At 34.7% G+C, this 6,298-nt stretch overlaps 1 pseudogene; it reads left to right on the forward strand.

Moving 5' to 3' along the window:
• Positions 1 to 2,509: 2,509 nt before the first annotated feature.
• LOC107574228 (RNA binding protein fox-1 homolog 3-like) overlaps positions 2,510 to 6,298 on the forward strand; it is a 73,348-nt pseudogene continuing 69,559 nt past the window's right edge.

Genomic DNA, 6,298 nt, shown 5'->3' on the forward strand with positions numbered 1-6,298 from the left:
AATGCGTTTATGAATTTATTTCAGTTTCCAGCCATTTGTTTTATGATAAAGTTGTTACCTTGCATTAAATAAATTTGCTATGAGTTTTCAGAAATCATTCTAATATGGTGATTTGCTGCTCAAGAAACATTTCTTAATTTATCAATGTTGAAAACAGTTGTGCTGCTTTATATTTTTGTGTAAACTGTGATACATTTTATTTTTCAGGATTCTTTGGTAAATAGAAAGTTCAAAAGAACAACATTTACTTTAGAGAAATCTTTGTAACATTATATTGTAAATGTTTTTGCTGTCACTTTAGATCAATTTAATGCATCCTTGATGAACATAAGTATTAATTTCTTTAAAAAAGTAATTATAATCATACAAAAGTAATCTAACCCCAAATTTTTGAACAGCAGTATATTTGAATATTCCAATAGTTTGTCAACGAGAGATTTTAATCTGACTTGTTTTTAAATATAAAGCTAATAAATACCAAAAGCTGCACACCTGAAACTGGAATAATCTAGAAAATAATGTCTGAATGTAGTCTGTGTTAAATTTGAGTGAATTGCTTTGAGTTTACAGTCAGATGTTTAGTCTGGTAATGTCTCTGGAAGGTGTGTGAACGGTCCTGCAGTCATGTGATCATACGGGGGTGAGATGCTGCAGAAAACGTGCGGCTCAAATGAAGTGTAGCACGTCAGAGACACAGACAAGCATGCTGCTGAACACGCACAGACAGACAGACAGACAGACAGTGCTGCAGTGCTGTAATTTGTAGTGAAATCACATTAGCGTGTGTGTGATGGGCGCCGTACACAGAACATCTGTTACTGACACACAGCGTTTGATTGATGCCTCTGCTTATGTGTGAGTGCATGTAAACAGGTAACAGTCTTTACAGTGAAAATATGCACATGAACACAGTACTGTATGTAAAACCCTAGCATTTACTGTTATTCCTGCTTCATTTCACACTTTCTGTCCAATGTTTTTGTCTTTTTTTGTGTTAAAATACTGTAATAATGTGCAGAGTGTATAGAAGCTATACGTTTATTATCTAATTTAATTTCTGAGACAGTATTACACTTTTACTGCATTATAGACCATTTACAAGCAGAGAAATAGATTAGCAGTGTTTGCTCGACTGTTTTGTCTTTCAGTCTTGAATCAGATGCTCGCGTGCATGTTTTTTATCGACTGCAGTCAGGAATGAATAAATAAGGGCACTTACTAGGCGTCAGAAGTCTATTGATTTCAGTGATGCATCAGGTATGTTTTTGAAGTCTCTTCTGCTCACCAAGGCTGCAGTTATTTAATTAAAAGTACAATAAAAATAGTAAAATTACGAAATGTTATTACAATTTAAAATAGCTGTTTTCTATGTGAATATATTGTAATTTATGTAATTAAAATATGTAATTTATTCCTGTGATCAAAGCTGAATTTTCAGCATCATTACTCCAGTCTTCAGTGTCACATGATCCTTCAGAAATCAGTATAATATGCTCATTTGCTGCTCAAGAAACATTTCTGATTATCATCAATGTTGAAAATAGTTGCGCTGCTTCATATTTTTTGGAAGCTGAGATGCAATGTATCTTTCAGGATTATTTGATGAGTAGAAAGTTCAAACAGCATTTATTTTAAATTGAAATGTCTTTACTGTCGGTGGTTTGACCAGTTTAATGTAAAAAAAAAACAAAAAAAACTTTTAACCATCTTTGCAGTGAAATAAAGAGCAATCAGAATTCTGTGTTATAATGATGTCATTGCAGCTTAAATGTAAATGCAGAATGTTCAAACTTGGTTTTAAGTATAAAACGTGTAAATAGCAAAAATTGCGCACCTAAAACTGGAATAATCTACAAAATAATGTTGTGCAGAAAATGCATGTAAAGCTTTCAAATGAGACTCATTTGGTTACAAAAATAATCCCAGAAGTGATAAACCTTCATGTGCTTATAAGGGACAAATGATACATAGATATAATTAATGCATATTTTATGTAATCGCTGTATCATTCTCTTTTTATGCTTGCACTATGAAACAAAAAAAAATGGGTGAATGACTCACTTCTGCTCATGCCATCCCATTTTTGTAGGTGTTTTGCATCAACTCATCAGCTAAATGAATGAATGTCATGTTAAGGGTGTGCAGTGACTATAATTAGCTTTATATAAAGCAGCAGAAGTCTGTAGCATGTCCTCGTTCGTGTGTGTGTGTGTCCTTGAGTGTGTTTTCAGGGGTCTTTGTGAGAGTTGGGCTCTGAAGGGGGTCGTGGGCAATTAAAGCACACATGCAGGGATGCCATACCATCTCTCACACACGCACACACACACGCAGTCGCACATCCCTCCTCTGCTCTCATGCACCTCCCACCTCAGCATGTGAATGTTTAAGTGATCTTTATTGTGTGCAGAGTAAACAGAGAGAGCGAGGGAAGCCGTGTTGAGCTGCGTTGTGCTGACAGCAGGACGAGAGACAGACAGATAGAGAGAGAGAGAGAGAAACGGCAGTGTGTGGTTTAATGTGGAAATCATCCTCTCTGAGCTCCATGGCAAACTCTGCATGTGTGCTGCTGTCCGGCTCCGGGATGCTGCCTCATTCGCTGCATGCGCCCCCTGCCTTCCTCTACTTGTCCGAGGTAAGGATCGTCCCGATTTTATCCGCTCTGAATGAACATGCTTTTCTGACCTCTGACCTCTTCTCCGTTTGGGGTCAGTGCTCTGTTTATTGTCCAATTTTTCCATGCTTTTCTCCTCTGTTCTCTCCATTGTTTAGGCTTATTCACTTACTTTCATGGTCATTTTATAGACCTTTTATAGTCTAGTTTTGTAGTTGGGGAATTTAATGTGGAAATGTCGCTTTGTGATCACAAAACGGAAGTCTGTCGCTCATTTTAGGTCACAATTAGCAAACTTATGCAGATTTGTATGCAATATTATGCAGATGCGCTCATGAATTATACAGGATTTCTGTGACTTTTCCCGGTTTTTACTGATCTTGAATTGCTTTGTAGAATAAGACATCAGATTCTTCACTGGTTTGTAAAGTCAGCAGGGTTTTGTTTTTGAAGTTTTTATTGAAGATGCATCGTATATAAATGACTGTATAAATATTGGCATATACCTGACTTTTTAAAATGATTGCTAAATCTATCAGTGTTTTCCATGATCAAAATGTGTCTGAATTGGCCGATATAGGAGTTACTGATTTTTTTTAATTCAATAATTAAATTAATTTTCTATAGCATCTTATATGCTGTATATTATACTGTTCAAACATCTGATTTGACTTTCAAACACTTATTATTATGAATTGATCGTGAGTATCTAGTATCGTAGTTTGTTGTTTGCCATTAGATTGTGTGCCGTTTAGATACAGATGTGCACATGTCAGAAAGAAAGGCGTTTTCCTCATTTTAGCTCATAATCACCGATATTAGCATATGCAGATACTCTCATGAATTATTCAGGAGCTACATGTTCTTCATTTACTCAAATTACTTTGTTGAATTAGTCATTAGATTGTGAATTTGTTTAAGTACACAGGGGTTTGCTTTGAAAATGTTTTATTTTTATCAGCAGTGCTTGATTTATCGGTTTGTACATATCCATATCAACCAATATAAGCGTTGCAATTTCAATAAATGCTCGATATTGATCTGAATTTGCTTATGGATTATATATATATATATATATGGATAATCAATATATTTGTTTTTTTATTTTTTTATTTAATAGTGAATTATTAAAATATTTTTGTTTTTTAAATATTTTATTAGCATTGCCTGATTTATTTATTTATTTACTTAAGTCTTTTTCTGTACTAGGATTTATAAGTATTAAAGTAATTGATCTTTTCTGTTGTACATGATAATGTTTTGATGTTTGAATTTATGTAAAATATGTAAAATTGTAGATTAGTGCTTCAGTATGAACAGTGTTTTTTTTAAACATCATGCAAAACGGTATAGATTTATATCATATTGTTTACGAGTCATAAAATAATTATGATTATTAACCAAATATTTGAAATATTTAAAATATGTATTCATTGTTTTTCAAATGTTTTATTTTTATTAGCAATGCATGATATATCGGTTTCTACATATCAATATCAAACAATATAACAGTCTCAATTTTAAATCAGTGATATTGGTCTGAATTTGTTGTTGTTTTAAATAGATAATGGCATGTTTTTTTTATTTCATTTAAAAGTACATTTGAAATAATATATATATATATATATATATATATATATATATATATTTTTTATATATATATTATTGATTTCGTAAGTACTAAAGTCATTTTGTTGTACTTTATAATGTTTGTTTTTATGTGTAAAACTATAGATTTGAGCTTTAGTATGAACAATGTTTTAAAAAAAATATATGCAAAACCGTTTGTTTACCAGTCATAACATTAAAATAATTCTCAATATTAGCCGACATGTAGTGCATCTTTAGTCATGGTGCATGTATGCAAGTGATGCAGCAGTGAGACACCAGAGAGCGATAAATGAGATGAGTACTTTCCTCCTGCTTTTAAATCACTGTGAGACAGCAGGAGACGCGTCTCCTCCCCCATCTGTCCACACACACACACACACGTGGCACATGGTGGGGTTGCGTCGAGTCGCCCTGTGAAGAATCCAGGGCAAACGATCCTCCAGAGAGCAGCAGACATTATTCATGAGGCCGTGTGTTTGTGCACTTAATTGATTCCATATTCAAGCACGCGACCCTGTTTGCTGCAGTATGTAGCGCTGAATTATTGATATGGTTCACGAATGTGAGGCGACTCAGAAGGGGGAGAATGAGAAGCGCAGATGTGAGAATGAAATGAGACAGATCCAGTGCTGTGAACTGATGTTTGTTAGTCTCGCGTTGGACTGAATCGTTTCAGACAGCTGGTGAAGTGTGTGCTTTGAAGAAGGTAAAGCTCGCAGTGTGTTAAACTCAGTCTTGCATTACAGGAACAGCCTGTTGAGGAGGATTTGAGAAATCTGATGTTGCCTTTTTCAGTGTTTTTGCTTTGTTAGTGATCGATTATTGCAAAAGTAGTGAGATTCTGCTGGTTGTGGAGAAGAGCCGTTGTTTTAGTGTTTAACATGACAAGAAACTCACATGAAGTGATTCCTTTCCAAACCTTTGAGTGGGGACCACATCAGCCGGCATTACTAAGGTCATGATTAAAATATAATATAACGAAATAATACAAATGTTGTTTGTTTATTTATTGCAGGTGCAGATGAATACATTTTTTTATTCATATTATTTATGTATTTATATTTATTACATCAACATATGTAAATAAATTAGATTATTTTAACCAATATTTATGTATATTTATCATTTCATCACCTGCTCACCAATGGATCCTCTGCAGTGAATGGGTGCCATCAGAATGAGAGTCCAAACAGCTGATAAAAACATCACAATAATCCACACCACTCCAGTCCATCAGTTAATGTCTTGTGAAATGAAAAACTGCGTGTTTGTAAGAAACAAAAAGTCATCTGGTCTGAATCAGGAGAGAAATCTGCACAGATCTAGCACCGTTTACAAGCCAAAACAGTTCAATACAAATATATGTGGCTGGATTTTGATGTGAGAGGACAACAGGAGATGAACTTTTTCACTGGAGGAAGCATTATTATGGATTATGGACTTGTATTTTAGCCAGAAGCAGTGGTTTGAAGTAAAAAATGTCTTAATGATTGATTTGTTTCTTACAAACACGCAGCTTTTCACTTCACAAGACACTGAAGAGAATAGTCTCTGAGACTCTGACTCACGTCGCTCGAATGCTCATGTCTCTGGAGGACATTATTGACCCCGTGACCCATGATGAGAGTCCTTCACGCCCAATGACTGTCATCTGGAGATGATGAGAGTATTGAAATACTGTCTAAAGAAAAAGAAAGAACAGGAAGGATTTGATTAAATAGTTGTGTCTGCCACTTATAAGGCACTTGGCAATTATTTCATCATATGTTTTTCTTGATCTTTTGAAGTAAGTGTATCTTTCAGCAGAACAGCTAATTATGAGAGTAAAACATGGTAAAACTCATTTTAGCACTGATTGACTCATCATGTTTTACATACGTGTGCGTCTTAAAGGTGCAGTAGCACAAACAGACGGTTTAATTCTAAGGATCGTAAGAATTGTGGAAATGATCATGAAAAGTAAAGTATGCATGAAAAAAGTTCAGTTGTGAGCAAGTGAAACCTCCGCAAAATCATCTCTCTCTCTCTCTCTCTCTCTCTCTCTCTCTCTCTCTCTCTCTCTGTCTTCCTGTCTGT

The sequence above is a fragment of the Sinocyclocheilus grahami genome, unplaced genomic scaffold, assembly GCF_001515645.1.
Source record: "Sinocyclocheilus grahami isolate Dianchi unplaced genomic scaffold, SAMN03320097.WGS_v1.1 scaffold2154.1, whole genome shotgun sequence".
In the NCBI taxonomy this organism is placed as follows: Eukaryota; Metazoa; Chordata; class Actinopteri; order Cypriniformes; family Cyprinidae; genus Sinocyclocheilus; species Sinocyclocheilus grahami.